Here is a 27,360-nt window from a genome sequence, read left to right on the forward strand (position 1 = left end):
TAGGCCGTAATCTATCACGACAAGTCCAGATTGCTAGACTTCACGTGCGTTTGAGAACATTATGGAGAACTCTCAGGCATGCAGGTTTCCTCACGATATTTTCCTTCGTTGTTATAGTTATTGATATTTTGATTCAATTAAAAACGCACACCGAAAAGTCAGTAACGCATGCCGTAGTTCGAACTCTGTTACCCAAAAAAGGGGTCTGAAGCCCTAACCATTTGGCTGTCAACTAATTGGTTACTATAGGGGAATATAACTTTATTTAAACACCAGTAGCCACATTGCATTTAATATTGTTTATTTAACATCAATAACTTATAGATACAAATCTCGGCGAAACTGGTTCCGAACGAACTTTAGCAGACTTGATTCAAGGCTTTCAGATCGTACACGGATATAAAAGTCGTGAACTCGTGGTCTGTGTTTTCTATACCTATACTTACATTCTGTGCTCTTACCTTTTTAATCTGTACCTTGGTACTTATAAGATTTCTAACGAGATATCGTTTGTACATACTGTGATCCTATTCTGTCTATCATCATAGATTATCTATATTTTTCAAACTTCCATTGTTTAAAACTTAAATATTTGCGTTTAAAAAAAAAGACATTTGGTTGCTCAAACAAAGATACCGCTAGTCATTTCCGGAAACGGACGTCGTTAAGCGTAATGAACGAGATATCACCGTGAAAAACTAGTTGAGGCAGTCACTCGTAATGATAACAAGGTTTTCTCTATAGCAAGTATACGTTTAAGTAGCGCTTACAACAACCTATATTCGAAACAATAATACTTAATTACAATAAAAAAAAATCAATATAAATATACTACGACAATACACACATCGCCATCTAGCCCCAAAGTAAGCGTAGCTTGTGTTATGGGTACTAAGATGACTGATAAATATTTTTATGAATAATATACATAAATACTTAGAACATGCAAATAAACCCCCAGAAACTGAAACACATCATTAAGTACATCGAGAATAACAAAAACAAACTAAATAACAGTAAATATAATACCACCTTAATAGAATTTAGTGTAGCTCACGTAACAATGATGAAGGAAAGTCGAGTTATAAAACTAAAGTGCGTCATTCGCCGTAACATTCAATTTACAGTGGATAATGGTTGTTCTTATTTGCTGAACTAAATTAAGTACTGGGCTAAATAAGTTGATTACTTCATTGAGCGAAAGAAAGAGCAAGAAAAAAAGTATATCTTAAACTTCATTAATTTCTTTTACTAACACATTTTGCACATGTCTTTTAGACCTGGGGGAAGTAATCTAGACACGGAATATCCTACTTAATTTAAGTCTAGGGAATTTTATTTAAAAAAAAATACTTTTGGTCAAATGAACACAAATATTATTATTTCACAAGTTGCGTGTATAAACGCAATTTTTTTTTATTACTTTACACCTAGAAGACGTGTAAATATTACCAACCATAGAGAAAGATGCATCCTGCAGGCAGTTTAAGGATATTTTATTGTACCAATGCCTTAGAGAGAGTTTATTTAAGGAATATTTTTATTTTTTTATTGATTTGATTAAATTTTTTCCTTGTATATTTATATTTTGTTTTGTCATATATTTTATTATGCTATTTTATTTTATTTGAAAAACATTTTATTTATAATTATGGTTGAAGCTTGAAATAAATCAATGTTATTATTTATCTCAAGACAACTAACGATTCTCATTTAAAATACTCGAAAGAAACGCGAACGAATTCGCAGGCAACTGTAAGTGATAAAATAAAGCAGCTACAACGTAATAGTAGTTAATGACGATTGGAAAAAAGTAAATTCCTAATTTAGCGGCCATTTCAACCAATCACAGTGGTGAATGCGCGAGACTAAAGCAAGGTTGGGGTGAGGTTTGACAGTTCGCAGGCTTGTACTGGTATGGCTAACAGACTTATGGGTGAAAAACTAGGTAGCTAGCATAAGAGAAGTATAATAAACTGTATTTGTTTTAAACTGCTTGGTCGGTCTCGTTGTGAAAACCTCCTACGGGTGTCGAGGTTCTGAGTTTAGTTTTGATTTTTTTAATAGTAATAATTGACGTTCAAAGCAGGTGGCACACCTGATGTTAAGTAGGAAACCATCGTCTATAAGCAAAGCAACGTTCCACAGGGCATGCAAGGAGCACGTCCGGTACCTAGTGAGTAAGAAGTAAGAACAGCTTGTCTTGCTCTCCGAGACAATCTAACAAATTTTGACCCTAGCCGGGTGGTAAGTTCTGTGGTCTCACAAGTCGAAGTTACAATTTTAGTTTCTGTTTTTTTTTTATCTAGGGTTCTCGGAGGCTTTAGTCGTGGCTAGTTTCTGCCCCAAAGACAATGAAGTGCCGCCAAGCGAATTTGCGTTCCGGTACAATGCCGAACTAACCGAATAAGATTACGTAAAGCTGCCATACACAGTTGAACAATAAATAATAAAGACAATAGTAAATAATAACCAATAAATAATAAAGTTGCCAGATTAACACACTACCATCTTAGACTGCATCATCACTTAAATAAATAAATATAATAGATTAATCACCAAGTAAGATTGCAGTCAAGGGCTAGCCTGTAAAGCGAATAAAACAAGTATTGTACCTAAAAATCGACTGGCGCATAAATATAACTTTGTAGCGAATAAATTTACCGCAGATTTTGACATGAACAACAGTAAACTTAACGACAGTAATTGCTTTTTATTGCGCCAGTGGCTTACTTGAAAATAAGAGTATGCCGAAAAATTGAAATCAGCGCTCGCCGAAATTGCTCAAAGACACGAGGTACTTGCTTAACAGTTTTGTACCGACTTCGAGTGGCTTTAGGTTGCGACTTGCGTAGCTTATTGCTTTAGGCTCTGACGTTGTAATAAATTATTCTCGTTTTGTTTTTTGGAATTTTATATTTTTATATCTCTCAAGCTGATCACGCAATGCTGTTGTGTTTTGAGTTAATGATTCGTTTTGTGAGTGAGTCCTAGACACCATGATCCTATTTTTGTTTTCCTAGGAATACCTCACTCATATCCTACTAATATTATGAATGCGAAAGTTTGTATGGATGGATGGATATTTGTTACTCTATCACGCAAAAACTACTGAACCGATTTGACTGAATTTTGGATTGGAGATAGATTATACTAGATTATATGAATAGATAGAAGTGTAAATGTTATTAAGTGCGTCTATATCCATTACATTTTAAACAGAAATAAACTGAAGAAGCGCCTCAGTTTCTTCATAGGTTAGTGTCTTCAGCCAGGGTAGCCATTGCTTTTGTTCTTGTATGAAGTGCACGCCACTGCTGCGGAGAGCATGCAACCTGACACGTTGGTGCTAAGCCTCTAATAATTTGTGCCTGTAATAAGACCGGCAACCGCGCCCTGAAGACCGGGACACGTCGATACTGCTTAGCGACATGTGAGGCGATGATGTTCGAAAGGCATTGGAATGTGTTCCGGTCTGAAGTGTGTAAATGTCGGTGTGATTACAGGAATATGAGGCTTAACACCTACGGCTCAGGTTGATGGACACTGGGCGCCACTTTGCGGGACGTTTTCCTTGCATGCCCTGCGAAGTTTTTCTGTGTTTATCGGCGATGGTTTTTATTTACTATCAGGGAATCTATTTTTTACAGTCCATTATTACTATAAATAAATAGTATACGCATGTTAAATATATCATTAATTCATCTATCATTTATTCTTTTTCATTTTTTTTTTTAATTCTTAACAATGCTTAAAAATAAAATAATAAACACTATTAAAAATTTAGAAAAAAAAACATCCAACCTCCGCTTACGGGGTTTTCGAATGCCCAAGCAACCGGCGGTCAGGGCTTCAGAGTGAGGAACCTCCTCACAATACGCGCCGTTTAAGGACTACTGCCTTCTGTATCCGACCCTTGATCCAACAATATAATTATTAGGTATATACGCTATGTTAATAAATAATAAAATGTCGATGAATATACTTCAAGCTTATATTTCTGAACGAAAAAAAAACGTTTTTTAAATACCTAAATTTAATCTTTGTTTTTCATTTTAATTTTCGAAATCTTATTTATTGAAAAGCTGCTAAAAATATAGTTATTTTGTATCTGCAGAACTATATTCAATTTTTTTTAAAGTGTACAAAGACCTGGCCGGACATGAAAAAATCCCTTTCACTTATTTTTAATATGTTATTATTAAAATATATATTATTAATACCAGATACATAATCGCCGCAAGCCTTTCATGACGAAGTGTATGATGTAATACAACTTGTTTTGGTGTTTTCGCCCGTCGCCCGTCGGTTCGGATGGTGTAAAGTTCGATTGTTGTTAAAGACAATGGTCAGAATCACTTGCGCGGCGGAATCTCAATAGAGTTTCGAAAGTGACCGTCATTTGTATGGAAATTGTCGTTTTACGTGTTGCCCTAGATGCCTTAATACATACGTTAACTTTGCACTTGCAGAAGGATATTTGGTAGTTTCCTTAGCGACTGCAATGTTTGGAAATATTGTACCTACTACTCAAAATCCACATCTCAATCCTAAAAATATTTTAAATGGAAATTTAATTTCTCATTAAGTGAAACTGTTATTTTGGGAATCATCATCATTATATAAACCCATTATCGGCCCTTTATAGGGCACGGTTCTCCTCCCACAATGATAAGGGTGTAGGCCCTAGATAACCACGCTGGACCAGTGTCGATTGGTGAACTTCACCCGCCTTTGGAACATTAAGAAAAAAAACATATGCTACGTTAATACACACATTATGCTTCTATTGGTCGTAACGTGATGATATATAAGGATTTAGCCTTCCTCGATAAATGGGCTATCCAACACTGATAGAATTGTTCAATTCGGACCAGTAGTTCCTGTGATGATCACGCGTTTAAGTAGACAAACAAACTTTACAGCTTTATATATAAGTTAATAAATAAATAAATATACTACGACAATACACACACGCCATCTAGCCCCAAAGTAAGCGTAGCTTGTGTTATGGGTACTAAGATGACTAATAAATAATTATATGAATAATATTCGTAAATACTTATAATATATAGATAAACACCCAGACACTGAAAAAAATTCATGTTCATCACACAAACATTGTCCAGTTGTGGGAATCGAACCACGGCCTTGACTCAGAAAGAACTCTCAAGCATGCCGTTTTCCTCACGATGTTTTCCTGTACCGTTGAGTAAGTTATATTTTCATTACTTAAAACGCACATAACTTTGAAAAGTTATAGGTTGGGTTCGAACTAACCCTTCTAATTCTGAGAGACCTGAGCTTTGTAGTAGGCAGGTAATGGTTTGATAATTTGGATAATGATGAATTATGATAACATTTAGCGAAATTAGATTTATACTAAAAGTATGACACAAACTCACCTTTTCGAATAACTCGCACCCATCTTATGTATCTAGTCGTATATGTAATTTCACGGTCGAGCACGCACTAAATATTATATCACTCATGCGTAATTAATTATTCGTTACATATTATGGAGTGGCAATCAGCATACCAATTTATTTACACTCGAGTAAATCGTTCAAAGGTCTTATATTATTATTTTGTAGTTACAGGGAGATCTTGCGTGATATTGGCCGTTTATCTAAAAATATTTTGTTTCTAATTTGTGACCTACTTTCAGTAATACAATTAAAAAAAATCTACATTGTTGTTTGTTTTGGTTTACATTTATTATCGTTATTTTATTTATATGTATTAATTGGTAAAGAGTATACTATTGTTATAAAAGTCCGAATATAGTAATATTGTTTCTTTAAAATATAAATATAACCTAAAATAAACTATTTAAAACTAAATAAAATCTAAGACGTCCTTGAAACCACCGCAGCGATGCACAGTTCCTAAGATGCTGGCAGTATTGCCCCTTTGGATGGCCAAACAAATTCGTTGGCCAAGGTAACTGCCCGCTCTAGGATCACCGTTAGACTCGATAACCCTTTTCGATAATTCTTTGAAAAGGGCTCTTGCCTCCGGACCCCACGGTCCCAAAGTCTCTACTCCAAAAGGCACAAAAATGAAGCTGCTATCCAGGTTTTGGCCTGCTCGGCACTGCAAGCAGCCGCACCTGCCATTGACGAGGTGGCCTGGATGTGTGATGCAGCTAGGGTATCAATTTGTATTAATTTCGATGATTTTCAATCATCATCATCATCATATCAACTGATATACGTCTACTGCTGGAAATAAGTCTTATTAGGTTCCAAATTCCACGGTTTTGTGCCGCTTGCGTCCAGCGGCTACCTGCGACTTGCTTATTTTCGTCTGTCCACGAAATTGGGGGTTTACCAACGCTGAGCTTACCAGTGCTGGCTGCCATTCCAGCACCTTGGGACTCCAACGTTCAGGATGGACTTTGGGGTCCCAAGGTTTCTGTTATTAAGGTACTAATTCAATAGCGTATAGTAATTGTAGGTACCGGACTTTTAATAACAAACCATATTTTTTCACAATTTGTTGTTCCACTATATCGGCCCGGGAATAGATCCTAGGGTCTCACAAAACATATTTGGACATGCAACTAGTGGACGAATGAGGCGGTTAATCAACCAAACAATCTAGATATCCCTTATAATAGTAATTATTTGGTATATTGTAGTAAGAGAACTCCTAGCTTTAGTTTTAAGTTAACGAATGCAGTTATCACCATCGCTTACATTAGTGTTACATGTTAAATGTATGAACGCTTCATGCAGTACCTGTGATACGGTCTACATGAACAAAACATTTTTGATTTTTAATTTGAATTAGAACGTTATAACTAGTTCTGTTAAGTTTATTTTTAATTGAAGTAATGTGTGGGCGAGAAAAATTCGAATCACCCAGTGGATAATACGGAAAACTGTTCAGACTATCTCTACATGACTAAATCAGAAATGAGAAGATCCATAGTTCAAATAAGTCTACAGTCACCAACATAGCTAAACGAGTCGCAAATTTAAAGCGGCACAGCTAGTAGAATTCATAGACCTTTAAGCCCGAAGGAATGGTGGTGCTTCGCCGGAAAATGCAGTATCTGTAGACTCTACAGTAGCAGCACTGAGGACTGAGTTTTCCCTACTAAATTGCCTTGCCTATATTTAGGGCATCCCGAACAATAATGATGATGGCATCATTAGAATATATTGGCTTGCCTAAATCAAAAGTAGCTTTTGATTACTTTATTACATCATAGAACAAACGTCCACCGGACACTTACCGGAAACGATACAGTACAAATCAAGTTTATTATCTACTTTTGATGCTGCTTGATGGTTGATAGATATTTTAATATTAATGTTGTAGTATGCTGCTTTGGGTGAATTCGCGTGGTATAAGTTGTTAATCGTTTACTAATATATAAAGCTGTAAAGTTTGTTTGTCTACTTAAACCCGTGATCATCACAGGAACTACTGGTCCGAATTGAAAAATTCTATCAGTGTTGGATAGCCCATTTATCGAGGAAGGCTAAATCCTTATATACGTTACGACCAATAGAAGCATTGCTCCAATGAAGAATATTTCAAAATCTGGGTGTTTTTTTCCTGTTGAAAGCTTCCGCTGCGTGTGCTGCGTAAACGGTTAAAGTTTCGATAAAATCGACAAAGTTGTTCCCCATTAAAAGTTTAAAAAAAAATCTGCGACAGCATATTATGTCTATTTCATAAGTGAGATAAAACGTTCTTCCCAATGAGTAACGTGTTTAAAATATTAATTAAACACCATTTTACCGCCTTAAGGAACATGTTTAGTATAAATGGTAATAAGAAAATATTATAGACAGTCTACGCTAGTGAATTAGGGATATCCCTATAATCATAGTAGTAATAGTAAATGTTAATGGGATGTTAAACCGTTATTTATTTAACAGGGCGTTAATACAATATTACACATATGACACTAATTCATTAATGTACTAATCAACAAAATGTTATTTTTTAATTTGACGGCTTGCTTTACATTGGGTTAAACTCCTATTAGCCCTAATTTCTATCAGCGCCCAGCGGTACACCCCTATAATGTTAGTAGAATGTTGATAAATAAATAAATATTAATGTTTTGTTAAACCTTTATTTACTTAACAGGGCGTTTATATAACATAACGCATATCACATTTATATCGTACCCTATTCATTAATACACTAATTAATGTTGTTTTTGAATTTGACGGCTTGCTTCACATTGGGTTATATTAGCGTTAATTTCTGTCAGCGGTACACCACCGCTAATTCGGCAATTGGCGACCGCAACCGGTCCGGCCCGGTACGGTTACATCACAGTGAAATTTGAAAGTTATAATTAACTTTCTATATGTTGAGATTTGTGTCAAAGGTGTAATGTGTTACTTAATGAGAAGCTGTAATTGAACGCAATTGAAACCGGTATACAGATTTGTAGTTCGATTTAAGATTTACACGGTTATTTGATTCAACCGAATTCCTTGTAATAGGCAACTGATGGATTTAGATTTAAGCTTCACTAAAGTTAATTTCACGATAGCTTCGTACGGAATTATGTAGTATCATATACTATGTATATCTATGACGGCCGATTGGTGCAGTGGGCAGCGACCCTGCTTTCTGAGCCAAGGCCGTGGGTTCGATTCCCACAACTGGACAATGTTTATGTGATGAACATGAATATTTTTCAGTTTCTGGGTGTGTTTATCTATATATTATAAGTATTTATGTATATTATTCATATAATTATTCTTCAGTTATCTTAGTACCCATAACACAAGCTATGCTTACTTTGGGGCTAGATGGCGATTTGTATATTGTCGTAGTATATATTATTATTATTATTATATTATGTAATGAATACTACATATGACCATGACGCGTTTGGAACACACGAAGCTTTAGTTTTAAGTTTACGAATGTAGTTATCGCCATCATCTCACTACATGTTGTACACATGTTTTATGTAACGTACGCATCAAAAGCGCCATCTATGGGCCTTTTTGGATAAAGAAATATTTGCCTTGTCATATACCTATTGACGTCTCACAGCTGGGCACGGGCCTCTCATAGGAGAGGTCTTCCTTCATCATTAAAGCAGGTTTATAAAATTGCATATATTAAAAATCCACATAACTCCGAGAAGTTATAGGTGCCGGGGTCCAAATTCGCTCCCCATTCAAGATAAGCCGACGCCTTACCCACTAGGCTATCACAGTTTCAAAACACGTTAGCTTATACTTAAAGCGTTTACACCCAATAACGTAATTATTTCCGCGTACTTACAGAGTGATTGTGATGTTACATAATAATTACGTATGTAATCAAGAGTAACATCATCATTCAACGACGTATAAGAACGTCGCGGCGTAAGCTAAATGTCAATAAACTGTTAACAAATGCAATGCAATTGAATTGAATGTTTTTTTTATATATCTATATAAGTAACTCCTATATAAAAGTATAATAAGCGAGTATGCATTTATACGTCTGTTTTATTTAAAGTTTTTATACGTTCTTATAGCGTTTTTATATGTTTTGGTAACATACATCAATACATATACATATATTTACGAATATATATAGGCGAAAAGAAAACATAAGGGCCCTTTTAAGAGGAGGAGAGGAGCAATTTGTGATTACTCATTTGACATAGTCGTAATTGTATACAGGAAGAATTGTATAAAGGAGACAGAAATCATAAAGTTTAATTCAATTCAATTCTTTTGTTTAAATCTATGACATGCAAATCTTAATTCAAACAAATTCATTTATATAATAACAGTACCTAAATCAATTTTATTATTATTTATTTATTTAAAGGTTTGATCAAACGAATTTAAACCACTGATCAATTAGTTAACTATGAATAATAGCAAAACCAATCTTTATTTTTACTAGTCATTCCTAAAAACCTTACTAGTTACCCTTACTAGTAGTACCCTTTAAATGCGCTAGGGGTGCCTTAAAATATAATTAAGCATAATTGGATTGTTGGATTTAGATGATGTCACTTATTTACATTGCTATCCAAACCTTTTATAAATATACTACTACAATTACAACTACAAATACAACTTGACCACCTAGCCCCAAAGTAAGCGTAGTTTGTGTTATGGGTACTAAGATAACTGCTGAATACTTTTATAATAATATTCATAAACACTTATAATTTACGAATAAACATTCAGATACTGAAAAAAAATCATGTTCATCGCAAATACTTTTTCCAGTAGTGGAATTGAATCCACAGCCATGTACTCAAGGCGTAGAACTAGACGTGTATACACAACAACAGCACAATTGGTCAGCGATAATTGTTTCAAATTCATCCGCAAGATTTGACCGGCACAAACTATTATATTAAAGACATTGCAAGTTCAATGAAAGCCTGCAATAATAATAAAAATAATTCTACTATACTTTTTATATACAGATCAAATTTATGGAATTTATTTGATTATCTCTAAAATATAATTTTTATTAATACATAACTATAACCTAAAATAAACTATTTAAAAACTAAATAAAATCTAAAACGTCCTCGAAACCACCGCAGCGAGGCACAGTTCCTAAGATGCTGGCAGCATTTCCCCTCTGGATGGCCAAACTAATTCGTTGGCCAAGGTAACTGCCCGCTCTAGGATCACCGGTAGACTCGATAACCCTTTTCGATAATTCTTTGAAAAGGGCTCTTGCCTCCGGACCCCACGGTCCCAAAGTCTCTACACCAAAAGGCACAAAAATGAAGCTGCTATCCAGGTTTTCAAATTTATTAAAATATATTTTTTTTACAAATTACAAATAGAAGACAGGTGATGCATAAAGTAGCCCAATGTACCTCTTTACCGTTTGTAACTGTTTCCCAAATCGGTAACTAATGACTTCATACAAATTGAATTAGCTAAGATGAGGCTTATCACAATAAAGATAGAGTATATTTTTGATTCCATATAGTTTTTGTAAATGTCAGCATTGCTGAAGCCTTGCTGTGAAGCCTATTTAAATCCAACTTATTGACATTTTGAATGCAATATGATTACATAATTTTTTTGTCGTCATAGATATTAAAGTTTGTTGGTTACCATACCTACCAGTAGTTCAACGGAGCCGTTTTGCGTCTTAACTAATTTGCTTATTATCCATATTTGCTCATTTTTCAATCGTTATAAAATTTACTGCAGATTATTTTTTTAAATATTTTCTACACTCTTTCTTTCTCATCTGATCTCGCAATGTGCATTTCATGAACTTTTGCCCTATTCACATACTTGAGTTGACAGGATCATAAGTGATTATTTATAGCTCCAAAACAGTCGAGGTGAAGTACGTAAATGTTCTAAAGCTCTTTATCGAGTGGATTGTGTAGTCTGAATTTAAGTTTATTTAAATATGACAATATTCAATTCGTTGCTGACTTTATATGAGTCTTCAGAGAAATCTTGATATTTGACTAAGGCGCTGCTGTATATCCTGAATCAGTTATTATATATATTACGTGATTACTAAAACTTTAATGATACTAAATCAACATTGTAACAAGTACCTACCTTCAACATAGACGTAAACTTAAGTATCACTTGCGCTATGCTTCATTGAAAAGTCTATGAGTTTTCGCTTCACCTACAACAAATACGCAGAAGTGAAAAACTAATATACGTAAACCACACACCAGTACCGGGTACCAACCACATAAAGATGAAAATGAGCATCACATTTCCAACCTTATTGACAAAGCAATAAGGGACACTTAAACAAGTATGTCTAGTATACGTTTATAGACAAAACAAGGTGTATGTGAAACGGCGTCGCGTGCAACGCAGATTTCTTTTAACATTCAAGGAGAGAACGCTACTGATGTTGTAAAACTATTCATAAATATCTCTTTTGGATGCGGCCTTGTCAATATACACTTGACCGCTTCGTTTTCGTGTATGCGAATGGCGTAGGATTTCGTAAAGTTTTGCTTGAGAGGCATAACTTGTTTTTTTTTCTTGTTTCGATGATATGTCTCGCAAAATTGTGGAAACTTTAATCTTTCTGATTGACTATTAATTGTGCTTGTGGGAAGATTTCGCCACGACTATTTAGCGATCTCGTGGTAAAGCCATATCGTTAATCAATTAAGCTTTCCCATATGAAACTACTCAGTGACTACCATATAGCTCTCTAAACATCTACACAAGCGTATTTTGATTTGATACTGCATGATTGTTTATAATGTAGTCAAGTAATTCGAAATACAAAGGATACAGAAAAAGTGTTAAAGAAGCATTTTAACCATAAATGAAGTTTTATGTGAATCTAGTGAATTAGTTATCTCCTAGTATTGAACCGAAAGCCAAACAAGTACTTTAAGCCGACCAACTAAGTTATATAAAGTTAGTTAGTCGGCTTAAAGTTGTGTCTAGATAGCAACTCCACGTACAGTACTATGGGCCTCATAAGAAGGCTCAGAGTCACTCAGCGGGTGATGGAGAGAGCTATGCTCGGAGCCTCGGAGTATCTCTACGCGATCGAATCAGAAATGTAGAGATTCGTAGAAGAACCAGAGTAACCGACATAGCTCAACGAGTCGCGAAGCTGAAGTGGCAATGGGCCGGGATCATAGTTCGGAGAAAGAATGGACGTCGAGGTCCCAATGTGCTGGAATGGCAGCCCCGAACTGGCAAGCGCAGCGTTGGTCCACCCACAACGAGGTGGACAGACGACATTAAGCGCGTCGCAGGTAGCCGCTGGATCCAAGCGGCACAGAACCGTGGAATTTGGAACTCCCTACATAAGACCTTTGTCCAGCAGTGGACGACTATCGGTTGATATGATGATGATGATGATGACTAGTCAGTACGTATTCATGAAGCTAAGAGCCTTCTACCATTGTAGATTATATCATCGCAGTCAAGGGCTAACTTGAAGTGGAATAACAAAAACATTTTTGGAAGTAAAAGAGACAAAAAAGCATTGCTATAAGATGTCTAAGACCTATGTTTTTATCCATTACATGATGCAGTCTAAGATGGTAGCTGGCTCACCTGCTTGAACTATGACAGTAACATTAAACCCATACTCCTAATAAGTTTCTAGGAGACATCGTAGATGAAAACTTAATTGCTTAACAGCAATTCTTTATTGGCAAGACGGTAGCTTATCATGACTGAAGACTCCGACAAAACTAAACTTCGACAGTAGACTTGTATATATGACGTTGTTAAATTTACCGCATCTGATTCAAAAAGAAAAGTTTCTCCCAGTCGCTGTTCTAACTAATTAGCTTACAATATCTTATGAGAACTAGTGACATTACCGCTATTAAGTTGCGCAAGCCGTTATCGCCCATGACACAATTGCTGGTTATTAGGCTTTATTAAAGTGGTATTTAATTTAATATTGTATAAATATTGCGTGTCGCATGCCCGTGCTGGTGTTATTCTTATTTTTCGAAAACATAGTTGCTTCTTATTACCAGTGTGTGTTGTAGTTTGCGTGTTTCCTCTATTTGCTCTAGAAATCTGGATAATGGGATGCACTTATCCTGCATTTAGCATCCTGTATTTAGTCCTTTATAGAAGTGACTATGATGAATAGTGGTCTCACTTTTAATTTGGGAATGGTAAGGGCTTCAAGGTTCTTGTTACCCAGGCTGTATCTAGCTGGTTCATTTCTTATGCCAATGATAAAACTAAAGTCAACTATTGTTGATGATGCTTTTTTCAAACTTCAGCACAGACCAGCTTTTTTAGTCCAATTTTAATTATAATAATATTTTAGTCCAAGGGAATAAAAGAGGAAACGTAACATAACATAGCATAATTGAATTGTAAATATAAGATATGCATACAATAAGTATGGACCCTAATGAATTTTTAAAACGCATCGTCAATTTACGCAAAATAGTATTCAAGTACAATTGAGCAGTTTTCTATTTTGTGATGTTCTTATAATAGTTATAATCTATCATTAGGCGACTCATCAAATATAATTGGAGCTTACGTAACTGGTTCTGTAACTGGTCTCTCACCGCAAATTGTAGTAAACATGGCTAATGACTGTCGAGATATTTCCAAACATGCTACATTGTAATTTACTTTTAACCGACTTCTTAGAGGAACCAAAGTGCCAGTTGCCCGCTTCAGATGCGTTGGATCACCAATCCAGGAAACTCATCGGCGAAGATGGCTAAACTCAAACGTCTAGATTGTTATAGTAAGACAGTTTGTCAGTGTTTCATAGGATGTATTTTGGAATTTACAAATAACCACCAAATTTTACTATCGCACCAGAAGACACTCGGCGAATCTCGGTCCTTATGTCATTTTCACACACTCCCTCGCATTCATTCTTTCTTATGTACAATGCTAGGGTTTGGAATACCCTTCTGAGATTTTTTCCTCTTGCCTGTTCTTGCAAGTTTCACTCTTGTTTTCAATATACCCAGATCTTTAAAACAAGAGTGAATATCCATTTATTTATTGGGTCAGCGATTTCACATAATTTAAAATAATATTCCTTATCATATATACATTACACAGAGTATGCAAAACCATTTAAAGGTAAACACCACATGCTAATTTCGCTTATGAACTAATAATTTTCAAAGTGAATCAATAAAAAAGAAGCCATTTTCGTCCCTTCGTCGCATTTACAGTTTATATTACAATGGTTATTGTCCATTATAATCAACAAATCTCAGACTTAGGCCTTCTCTTCTTTAAAAGGCATCGTACTGAAACGCTAAATCGCTTGGAGGTACGTCCGTGTCGGTAAGGCGGTAACTAGCCACAGCCGAAGCGACACTTCTCCCTAACGTGCCTTTTCTTCGCGCTAAAGATCTCTAGATGCGATCAAGATCGAATGTAAACATGTAGCCAATAGACGAGGCCATGGAGCGAATAAAAGAGAAAATGCCGTAAAAACTATCGAGGTCTTCGCACTGGGGCTCCGCCACTCAGATGTGACTGATTGTGCCCATTGTATTTATTATCGATTTACTATATCTTAGCTGAGTTATCACTCAACGTTATCTTTAAAGTTAATAAATTACTCAGTTGACTATAAAAAGTTAGTATTATGTAGATACTAACCATTTTCTTTCTTTTTCTGTTGCAGGTAAATGACGATCAGTTTCTTTGTTTATTAAATGCTTGGTATGTATACTTAGTTGATCTTCATAAATTTCTTGTTCATAGATTTAGATTTTTTGATTGACTTGAACGTTCGGGTTAAAAGACATACAGATGTTTAATATTATTGTGAGGATTTTCTCTAATTCCTATGAGAATTTTCATTTGTATAAGGCTTTATTTAATTTTATACTTGATTTCGTATCGATATTTAGTATTTAAGAGTTATATTAGCTAATAAGTAGCTTTAAGTATGCCACGGTTTTAAAGTTCCTTGTTTATAGCTATCGGTTAGCGATTCTTTAATTTGGACATTATTTACTCACATTAGCTAATAGTTATTTTTTTACACATGCAAGTAGACTTAGTGATACAATGAACAAACGCTATTTAAAGTCAGCAGAAAGTTCCTAACTGTACCAATAAATTAGTTTAGACAGCCGTTTTAACGATTCAATGGAGCAAAGCGTTTGTAGCAAACGATTCTGAATCTTTTTCTCTTAGCAATAAGGACGTCAAGAGGTGGTATCATAACTAAATGCCTTCAAAATGCATTGCTTTCCGAAATGGCGGCCGGAGTGGAAAATCGTAGATTTCGTGCCAGGTCATTGACCGCTGTGTGACGGATTGGTGATTATTTTCTATCGATGCTCACAATGACCATACCACTACAAGTAAGCGATTTGAGATGACACCGTTATGTATCAATTCAAAATAACTTTGGTTATAACAAGGTATTAATATTAAAACTCATGAGTCTGTTTGTGATTTCGAAATAACATACGCACAAAAAGTTTCACGGCCACAAATGCCATGTGTTTATGTTTACCGCGAAGCAGCATTTTATGATGCTGCGTTCCGGGTTGCTGGTGTAATTAGATACCCATGTAGTTTACCACCCACGCCTTATGTTGAAGGACAGAGTGCGGGCACGCTGTACGACGTGTTCCTTGCATGCTTTGCGAAGTGTTTCTATTATTATAGGCGATGGTTGCCCACTTACCCGGTCAGCCATCTTGTTCCATCAACAACTACTGACTGACTGATGACCGAGTTGCCAGATCTCGAACGGTTACCAACTTTCTTTATTTTCCTACAAGTTAGCCGTTGACTGCAATCTCACCTGGTACGTGGCGATGCAGTCTGAGATGATAGCGGGCTAACCTGCTAGGGGTACGGCAGTTATATTAAACTCATACCCCTTATCGGTTTCATCACGGTGACCATGGTTCATAGCCACGGCCGGTTCCTCCCATGAGCCACTGTAAGAACAGTTAAACAATACCGAAATTAAATCGTTCGGTATGATAGTTATTAAACATAGTAGCTCTCATCAACAACCTCGTAAAATCCTGCTTAACCTGGTACTAAAATAAAGAGAAATCTACTCTATCTCTATAGGTACCAAATCATAAAATGTGACGCAATTTCTTTGTTTTAAAGTCAAGGACCTTTGTATTTTAATCGACCATTTCCAGTTTCTCGAAACGTGTAAAGAATTGTTATTATCATAGGGTTGCAACTTAACGACAAAACGTATAATTTTTTTCGTTTGACTACGACTATGAGGGACTCTCTAACACTGAAAGTGTATCGTGATATAAAAAGTTAAAAAATACACAAAAGTACGGCATTTCACTACGTTGTTAAGATTGATACTGAAATTTATGTTTTCTGATTAAAATATGTAATTAAACGAGCAAAATTTTATAAAGGTTTGGCAACCCTAAAATTATACAGATGTTATCTCTCTGCAGTTGGATTACAAGATTTTGTAATTCATATAGTCACGCACGTAGTAATTTGCATTTAAAATAGTTATGGGTACCTGATTCCGTTAATTTTACAGTTTTTGATATCGCCGAAATATCCTAAGATAATGTGTTAACTTGTGTTTTACATTATTGTGTGTAGCACGAGAAATTATTACACCATTAATATTAATTTGTTTATTTTTCTATGTAAGACTGTTATACAGGTTGTACGTCTGGCTAAGATGCGTTTTCTACCTGAACTTATATTATAAAACGAAATGATGTCATTGATATTTGAAAAGTTTGACAATACCGTCTCTATCTACTTGTATATAAATTACAGTATTCTTGACGTATTTTCCTTATTATTATATTCACACCTTTTATTTTTAAAACAATGATAAACGATAGATGGCGGAAAGACTACTATTTTATGCCATCACTTCACTAAAATAAAAAAATATATATAGGCCTCCCCATTCCGCGGATATATTTTCCTATTTCAAGAAACAAAGCTTTTAATCTTTACTAGATAACTTTTGCCTTAAATGATAACAAGTATTTTTTAGGCAAAATCTTCGCAAAGAAATCACAGACTTTTAACCACCCTACTTGTAAAATTGTTGTTGACGTCTTTGCCTTATTGGTTTATTTCATCATCATCATCATGTCAACCAATCGACGTCCACTACTGGACAGAGGTCTTTTGTAGGGAGTTCCACAATACACGGTCCTGGGCCGCTTGCCTCCAGCGGCTCCCAGCGACTCGCCTGATGTAATCTGTCCACCTCGTTAGGGGCCGACCTACGCTGCTTTCACCGGTGCGGGGTCGCCATTCCATCACCTTAAGACCCCAACGTCCATCGGTTCTCCGACCTATGTGCCCTGCCTATTGCCACTTCAGCTTCGCGACTCGCTGAGTTATGCTGGAAACTCTAGTTCTTCTACGGATCTCCTCATTTCTGATTTGATCACGTAGAGATACTCCTAGCATAGCTCTCTCCATCGCCCGGTGAGTGACTCTGAGCCTTCTTATGAGGCTCATAGTTAGCGGCCGTGGCCTATTTAGGCAAGTTTTATTTTTTAAACAGTGATAAGAGATAAAAGCCTGAAAAACTTCCATTCTAAAAATTCTTGTGGATATAAAAATGCATAGCACAACGCTTTGAAACTGGTATAAATGATGTTTTGTTATGTTGAATTTTATAAAAAATATTAAAATACAGGTACAAAAACAAAGGCCAAATGCCAGATTCGGTTTCATTGTGACCGCACGTCAAGGTTAGGTTGAGCAGTGCCCAGATCTTTCGGATAATTCACTGGTCCAGTTTCAGATCCGGCTGTGACATAGTTGTCAATGTCATAGTTATCTGTTTATCGCTATATCACAGCTAGGATTTTACCATAGATTAACCGACAGAATAAGTGTAGGTCAGGTACCCTTTTTGAAATATTTTTAGTTTACGAAAACCATAAAAAAGCAAAGTGAGGTGCAATCTTATCTTCTCGTAAGAGCAGAGTTAGAGCTATGGTAATTATATTAATCCCAATCAGTTTCAACACCACATAGTACCGGTACGCTAAATCACGTAACAGCACGTCTTGGTCAGTAGGTTGGTAACTAGCCACGGCTGAAGCCTCCTACTAGAAGGAACGGAGCTTCACCCCTTAATTCGAGGGTCACGCAACTGATCGAAAGTAACCTGGGCCTAATACCTATTGCGGCAGATTTCTGATGTAGAAACATCGGGTAACTACCTGCACGATGGTGCATTGATATCTAGAATGCAACAGGTAGTAAATATATTAAACCTGTAATTAAAAGAAGACTAAGAGCTTAATCAAATCTTATACAATGCGATACAGACACTTTCATTTAAAGTAGCTGGTTACAAGATATTAAGTCTTAAGAAACTAATTGATTTGGCAAAGGCACCTAAACTCTGTGAGATTCAAGTAAATCATGAAATATAAGCCTGCTAAATTTGAAAAAAAAAAACAAACGTTCCGTATACTAACTGGCACTTTCTCTAAGACCTTTTATTTATCGATTACATAACTTGTCAATGAATCGCTATACAAGCAAATAAAATTGGTAGCGGATGTTATTCACAATCGAGTAAGCAAATACTTAACAAAACAAGACGCTCGAATCATCTATCAATATCATAACATCCCATTGCTGTCAAAGCGTTTTATATAAAAGTATGAAATGGCATTACAGTTTGATAAATCAAGGACTACTTTTTTCCAATTTGGAAAACTTAAGAAAAAAACCTGCTTTTTACCAGTTGGAGACAACTGGTAAAAAGCAGGTAACTTCTATTATTATAATAAATGACTATGTATAAAGCCACAGTTCACTTTTATGTTTATAACGTGGCAATAAAGATTGCCATATTTTTGAATTATTTTCATCTTATAAAGACATATGTCTTAAGAACTTCAGATACAAAGGACTAATAATAATCTACCTTTTAATCAAGTCTTAACAAGTTGTTTCTTGTACTATTCAGTAAGCGACGCATCGCGGCATACCGATAGTTAACCAGACTTTCAACTTCCAATAAATGACGAGCTTGAATTTTGCAAAACAATGTGGGAGCAACAATAGTTCCAAGCTATTATTGCGTCTAGTCACATGTCCAGTTCTCAATGCCTACCACATTGTTCTATTAATATCTGGTCCAGTTTTGAGATCCGGCTGTGGCTTGGGTGTCAATGTCGTGGCTTTTAGATTGTTTATGATAAAAATCTATACATTAACATTTAAAAATTAAGTTAATTTTAGCAACATTAAAATTCGTTTAAATTTGATTCAACTTTGTAGTGGTGCCTCTTTTTGTCTATCTTAGTAATGTTCTTTTTGTAGTGGGTTTCTACTTCATTAAGAAATCAAAATATCCGATTATTGTATAGGTATTTATTATATTGTTTTGAGATGTTATTAATTTGGTAGAGGTGTCAATACTTTCAATGCCATGACTTTGAATCTGTTTGAACATTATTTGCTAAATCTATCAATGCTAATAAATGTTCAATAACATTTTGAATAATGTTTATTGGTTTCTATGATAAGTTGCATTGAAATTTTACAGTATTACTCCGGCCGCCATTTCGTGGTTGTAATTTTAAATTACTGTTTAAATTTTGCCCACTCACCATTAATTAAGTAACGTATGTTCTCTATCAGTATAAGAGAGATCAGGTAAACAATAGTTCAATTGATCGTGGAAACGTCACAACAAGCTATTATAGAAATTGTTTTATTTACAAATGAAAGAAACCCCTTTAATTTTATGTGGGATTTGTCAATACTTATTATAATCATTCAATATAAAAAAATCACAAACTCTATTGGAGTTATATCATCTAGATGATGATATAATATGATTAAAGTTGGTAAATGTTTGCAAACGTCGAAATTAAAATTAATATGGCGAATTTTATTTTATAGTTAGACCAAAACTTAAGAGGCTTACTAAAAGGTAAACCTAGTTTGTTCAAGAATTTAATTTTCTAAGCAGAAATACTTCAAGTTTCTTGATGAACACGGATTTCGTCCCTGGATATCGCTGCAAAAAAAGGCTGTCGCCCTTTTCTACATTAATAAAGAAATTGAAAACTAACTTTAAAAAAAAATAATCGTAAGTTAGTTTTTAATTTTTCAGCCGATAGGCGTCCACTGGACATAGGTCTTTTGTATGGATTCCCAAATTCCACGCGGTTTTGTGCCGCTTGCGTCCACCCTGCGACGCGCTTGATGTGGTCTGTCCACCTCGTTAGGGGTCGAACAACGCTACGCTTACCAGTGCGGCTGTCATTCTAGCACCTTGGGATCCCATTATCCATCCTTTCTCCGAGCTTTGTGCCTCACCCATTGCCACTTCAGCTTCGCGACTCGTTGAGCTCTGGTTCTTCTACAGATCTCCTCATTTCTGATTTGATCACGAAGATATACTCTGAGCATAGCTCTCGTCATCGCCCGCTGAGTGATTCTGAGCCTTCCTATGAGGCCTATTCCTAGTTGGCGTCCATATTTCGGTTCATGTTTTAAAAAAATAATCCATGTTAATTCTTACAGTTTCCACTTTTTGCACTAAGTATATTTACAATTGATAGTTTACCACCAGTTAATAAAATTCACTTCCGACAAGAGCTTCCTATAAGAAATCATCGGCTTTTAGAAAAACTGCATCCATCATTCCCATCGTTGTATCGTCTAACGACCCGTGTTATGCTTCACTAATCTGTGTAATAAGATCTCGAAACACTTCACTCGTCACACTTGACTCGGTAGAAATCTCGTTGGGAGTTTGACGGCTACTTGATATTCAAAACGGAAACGTGTTTCTGTGCGATCTCTGCATAAGGGATCGCTTTTCTCGTGTCCATCATTGACTCCAAGTAAAAGTAATAGTTTGTTTGGTTTATTGTTTTTGCCTTATTATGCCCTATTTTCTTTTTTTTTTTTAAACTAAAAGGGAGAGTTACCAATCATAGTCACGGCAGGATACCTTAAATATTAATTACCTTCAGTAGAGCTGATATACTATGTACTACAAGTTAAACGAAAATGGAACCATTGATCAGCTGCTTATTGCTGCGTCTGCGTGATAGTTGAGCTAAAATTTAAAACTGACTGACCACTATGTTTGCATTCCATAAGCCTTTTAAGCTAGTTTCTACAAACCTTCTTATCTGGTGGTTAAAAGGCGTGCTTAATATTTCAGCTTCCCTTTTGGGTTTAAGTTGCATCCCCGGCACGCACGTCTAGCTTATCTAAATAATGTGCGTTTTAATTTAAGCAGCTATCACTTACTTTAATTGTGAAGGAAACCATCGTCAATGATAAATCATACTCTGTGACTCTCTGAGATTTATCATTGTTTTTTTATGTTAGAATATATGTTGCACGTTTTAAAAAGCATACGTCACAATTAATATTTTTGCAGTGTTTTTGCAAAAAATGGTCCCGCAAAAACATAAAACAATTTATGAATGCAAATTTTAGAATTAGGAAATTTTATGTATCTAGGTCGCAAATTAATTTCCTTTAAAAAATATATTATGCAATGTCAAAGTCGCAGACACCATAACATTGGAGTTCACAATGATTTCATTATTGATTTTGTAATTCATGAGAAACAAGTTTTAGTTAAATATCAATAGCCACTTGTTAGTTTTGCTTCATTGAACTTAAAAACGAGTTAAGCCTAATGTGGTATAATAATGCATTGCTTACTTATAGATGTTACTATTACTAGATGTTATTTTTTTGTGCGAGGCAGGATAGATTTTAGCCAACTTATTAGTATTAGGAGTTGTTGTTGATGAGAACTTATGGTCACAAGTTGTTATGACTTAACTTCTTTTCATAGGTTAGATTATCATTACTTGAAATAGAAAATTAGGTTCAAAGTAGTTGCAAAGCGCATTGAACGTTAAAAGAAAATGTTATCCAAAATAGCTGGTTTGATCGCCTTGGGCCTGCTTCATCACACTTTTTGTGTTTTCCATATAAGGTAATTTACTGCCTTATATATGCCAAATAAGTTAAAGTTCAGTTTCAGTCGGTACTCAATTTTGCGACTTTCTGTTTGGTTAGTCTATGTTCTAGGCCACCATTCTACGCGCTTATGTTGACCCATACTCGTAACGAAGCCCCTAGTCATAGAATTTTTGAACTTAATTGTGACGACAGCATGTTTATCTCGCGGAAAGATGCCTCATAAATACAAAAACGTATTACGATGCGAGACCTTCACAATTGTAATGAAAAAATATATAATTAGCGTGTATTTTCTAACATGTAGTTACTTAACGTATGCAAGTCTTTCCGTATTGCAATAGGGTTGCCATCAGAGTCGTGATCGAGAGATTAGTGTCTAATATTTATTTACCTTTATTTTGTGGTCGTGTCTATCAGTGAACGTCTACTGTCCAGCATAGCTCTTGTTGTAGGAGTAACCGTACCTAGGTTTTGTCACTAGCATAAAGCGACTCCTTGCTACCACGTTAATGTTTTATTTTTCTTCACCTAGTATGACATATTTCAGGGAAATCACCATAGTTGTCTTCATTCATCTTTACGATTGCCATATATTTTCATTTTTAATTATATCATTTGGGTGTTACATCTTTGTGTTTGTTATTCTTTCACTTGTGTTATTTTAAATGACTTTTAACCTTTTTTATTAATATTTTCATAATTTAAATAAAGTTACAAAGAGTTACCTTATCACCTTGTGGTATTAAATTGTATGTATAATGATGAGTAGAATTCGGATGCACTCATCAAAATCTGGACGCATGCAAACCCTACGCATGAGTCTCCAATCAACTGAACATCTCATTTGTCGTGAGAAAAAGGAAGCCGACTTGACTTTCACCCACCATTAAAGGTGCCATGTTTACTTTTTCGCTTATATGTAGTTGTTTGACAATTGTTTTATGTTGGAAAACCTTTTTGTTTAGTGTCTGCGACTAATTTTGTGAAGATAAGAGGTGTTTGGTCAGTATTAACATTCGTTGAATATTTTATTTTGCATGTACAGTTAGACTTGATTTAATTACACTGATATTCAAAATCTTTTACTAAATAATTGACAGTATTTTACTACCAGTGAATAATTCAATTAAATACAGATAGTTTAAAACAAATATAAAACTTTATGAACATAAAGTAATAGTAAACAATATATTAAGTTTTATGTGCTAAGAAAGTATCACAACAGTCTTTGAAATAGGCGGAAGTGGTACATACAATATGCAATTAAATCATCTCCAAGCATTAGGAGAAACCAACTTTATTACATTTATGAATGTGTGAAAAACATTTGTGTGAAATATCATTATAATAATAAATTTAAAATATCTGTTCGTGTTTAAGTTGTACAAATGATTGACTGGATATCTTAGCTTTTCTATTTACTTTTGGTAAAAATTCAATGTTCAGGCAACACTTTTTTTAACTTTCTTATTTATTTACTCGGTCGTCTTTTTTTGTTGTCGTTTGCTTAATTTGCAGTTTGTAGTTTTTTTTTTGATAAATGTGGATATTTTTAATTCATAACGATTTATCTATACATTATATATCTCAGGACAGAGCCTGCCTTTGCGGATGTTTTTCACCCATTAGGATATTTGTGCTCGCCGTACCCTTCTAGCATTTTCTAATATAGCTTCAAACAACTAGTTTTTATTAATTTTCAGAACCATTATAGGTTAGTCACATAAAATAAACCTAATGACCTCTAAAAAGCGTGTAGATAACATCTGTGTAGATCTGTCTGTTACAGAGTTTTTTTTACGGGAGTTACGGCCGTACTGACAAAGATGTGTGTGCCAAGTGATTTAGTATTATATTTAGTCACGTAGAAAGCTCTTTAGTTTATAAGTTGAATAAAACTGCCATACCCCTAACAGGCTAGCTCGTTACCATCTTAGCCTGCATCATCACTTATAGCGTGAGAATGCCGTCAAGGGTCAACTTGTAGTGACATAAAAAAAAGAGTGCAACATGTCACGCAAAGGCAATCAGAGAAATCTTAGGATGTAAGGTTGGTATTAAGCCAGCGTTAACACTCTATATAAGCGATTGAGGAGGACAATACATCTGTTTGTAATTCAAGAATCACACCACTACGGAGTCGTGCGTAAAACAAATCGCGTTGTCATCGACATCACAGCTCATGCGTAGTATGTAGTATGCACGTTGGAATAGAAAGCATGTGAAAACGTACACACCTGATGCGCGGATTAAATTTGATTAAATAGAGAATGAAAGCGCTATTATGTGGTGATACTCTCGTGGAGTTAAAGCGGCTGTGAGTGATTTGGATCTTCATCATTTTCCGTCAATGCCCCACTTCTTGGAAATGACGGACGTTAGTATCATTTCTAGATTTACAGCTTAGACCGTTAATTATCATCATCTCATCAACCCTTTACCGGCCACTAAAGGGCACGGGTCTCCTCCAACAATCAGAAGGATATAAGCTGTAGTCCAACGCGCTGGCCCAGTGCGGATTAGTGGACTTCACACGCCATGAGAACATTATGGAAAACTCTCAGGCATGCAGGTTTCCTCACGATATTTTCCTTCTCCGTTGCAGCAAGTGATATTTTAATTACTTTAAGCATTACATAGCCCATTAATGCTTATTGTTTATTAATGGCAATAACCGGAACCTACGATTTAAGGTGATCTACAAGTGATAAGTTTGGACAGTGCCTAACTTGAGGTACAGAAAATACCTAGCAATTTTTGACTAGACATCATTCGCAGTTCGCTATTTTGATGAAATAAAAATGCGGTACTGTGTCGCACATACAAGCTCATGAATAAGTAAAACCTGCGAGCTGGTTAAAATCATATCCCACCAAAAATCGACGAAAACTTTAAAAATTTTATACTTTGCTCTTTTTTTCACCATCATTATATTGACTTGGTCTAGTTAGCCTTTCTAAAAAAATCCACAGAATGCTTGATAAATATCATAAACTGAATAAGATCCAATAGAAATCGTTGATTTTGCGCACGTTAGTGCAATTACTATATCTTCATTCCTATTAATCGACGCTAACAGCTGATGATATATTAGTATAACGGTTGGTCAAGGTAGAGTATTTTAGCCACACGTGGCTTTTTTTACCGAATACCTTTACTAATTTCAATATTTTATTTTACTAAAGAAAAGGAATACATTTTATCCTTTGCTAAAACATTTAGCATATTTTCATCATAACATTTGAAGGCAATGAGGTATAAAATACAAAACAGCGTTCTTGTATTTCATATTTTGCACGTCATAGTTTATTCTTGTCGTCTCTTGTTATAAAAAACTGCACTCTATAAATATTTTATATAATTATCTTCTTTTTCTATAGTTTTTTATGTATTGTAGAACTGTTTCATTTTACTTTTCAATTTGTTACACTAAAGCTACGAGGGTTCCAAACGCGCCCTGGTGTAAGAAGAAGCCCACAACAAAGTTAGCCGGCTGTTCTTTTTGTTATCACCATCTCACATTGTCGTTTGAAAATATCTAAGAAGCAACCTGGTTAGAGCAATTATAAATAATTATGATTAGTTTCATCGTGCACGTAGTCCTTTGTACTATTGTTACGGTAATTTTATAAAGTGTGTAAATAATTAAAGTTATGTTCATGACATTGAGTTGGTGGGTATTTTGATATAAATACGGGTGCATTTTCTATACATTTCAGTCCTACATGGACTCAAACGATGCAAAGATACCTGGTGTCTTAGTCGTTAATCACTATACTAGGACTCTTCTGTAAGCTAAAGCGTCTAATCACATGACGTACCAATGCTGTGCTTGCGACGTTCCTACTCCAACACATTCTTTCTTCCGTAAAAGTTGTTCTCACAAGCTATATGCCCGTTGCCACTTCACCTTCGATTTTCGCCCTCGCTAATCTGTCGAAATAAATAAATAATAAACCAAGTATATCATTAACAATTTAGAATACGTCAACAGACGATATAAAACAATAACATCCCCCTTCCCCCCCCCCCCCCCCCCCCCCCCTATCATGCTATACGTTACGATCGGATAAAAAAGTAAGGTTTTCATTCACATTCCGCGTGTTCATTTTCAACGCAGTCGAGAAAACCGACACCATGACGCATGTAACGAGAATACTTCCTGTTTTTTTGCACCTACATCTCTCATGTAGATATCCGTTTAACCATTCTAGAAGGTCCTAAATTGAATTGCAGTTGAGGCTGATTTACTAAAAGACGTCATGAAAAATCTAAACAAGCGATAACTATGAGAAGTTAAGACTATCCCTATTAATATTATAAATGTCAATGTAAGTTTGTTTGTTACGCTTTCACGCAAAAACCACTTAACCGATCCTCATGAAACTTGGTACACATATTCTTGGAAGGGTTAGAAGTAATATGGGATTCTTTTATCCCGACATTAAGCTCGGTTCCTTTGGGAGAGAGGATGAGTGTTTAACGATTTTATACCATAACTCCGACAAATTATAACCGATTTAAATAATTATTTTAGTACTATAGAGGTTATAATATGTGTTTAATTTTGCCCAAACTGTAGTTAGAGATAGAGGACAGAACTCCTCAACGGACAGCAGCAAACGCCCCATTTAAGGCTTAGCGATACTGAATACTTTAATTTTTTTTAGATTTACAGCTAAATTTAATGCCACATCAAATAACAAAATCAAACGCAGACGAAGTCGCGGGCAACAGCTAGTAATTAATAACTATATGGAGTTGACTATAAATGCGGTGATAGCCTAATGTTAGTGCTTCGAACTCCTTTTCGGAGGGTTTGAGTTTAGTCCCCGACACGCAGAGATAACATTTTAAAGTTAAAATATTACTGGCTTTAACGGGAAAACATCGAGAGGATACCTGCATGCTTGAGAGTTGTTTATGGAGTTCTCAAAGTCGTGTGAAGTCTATCAATCCGCACTTGACCACAGTGGTGGCGACCCGTGCC

The 27,360-nt window shown here is 35.4% G+C and overlaps 1 protein-coding gene across 2 annotated transcripts in view; it reads left to right on the forward strand.

Annotated features, from left to right (window-relative positions):
• LOC120630203 overlaps positions 1-27,360 on the forward strand; it is a 182,730-nt gene that overhangs the window by 18,522 nt on the left and 136,848 nt on the right. Inside the window, exon 2 of one of the 2 annotated variants that reach the window (XM_039899331.1) lies at positions 15,091-15,128. The exons of the other annotated variant lie outside the window; for it this stretch is intronic. The gene's annotated coding sequence lies outside the window, so the exon portion shown is untranslated. The remainder of the gene's footprint in view (positions 1-15,090; positions 15,129-27,360) is intronic. 2 annotated transcript variants of the gene reach the window in all.

This window comes from Pararge aegeria, chromosome 16, assembly GCF_905163445.1.
Source record: "Pararge aegeria chromosome 16, ilParAegt1.1, whole genome shotgun sequence".
NCBI classification, from domain to species: domain Eukaryota; kingdom Metazoa; phylum Arthropoda; class Insecta; order Lepidoptera; family Nymphalidae; genus Pararge; species Pararge aegeria.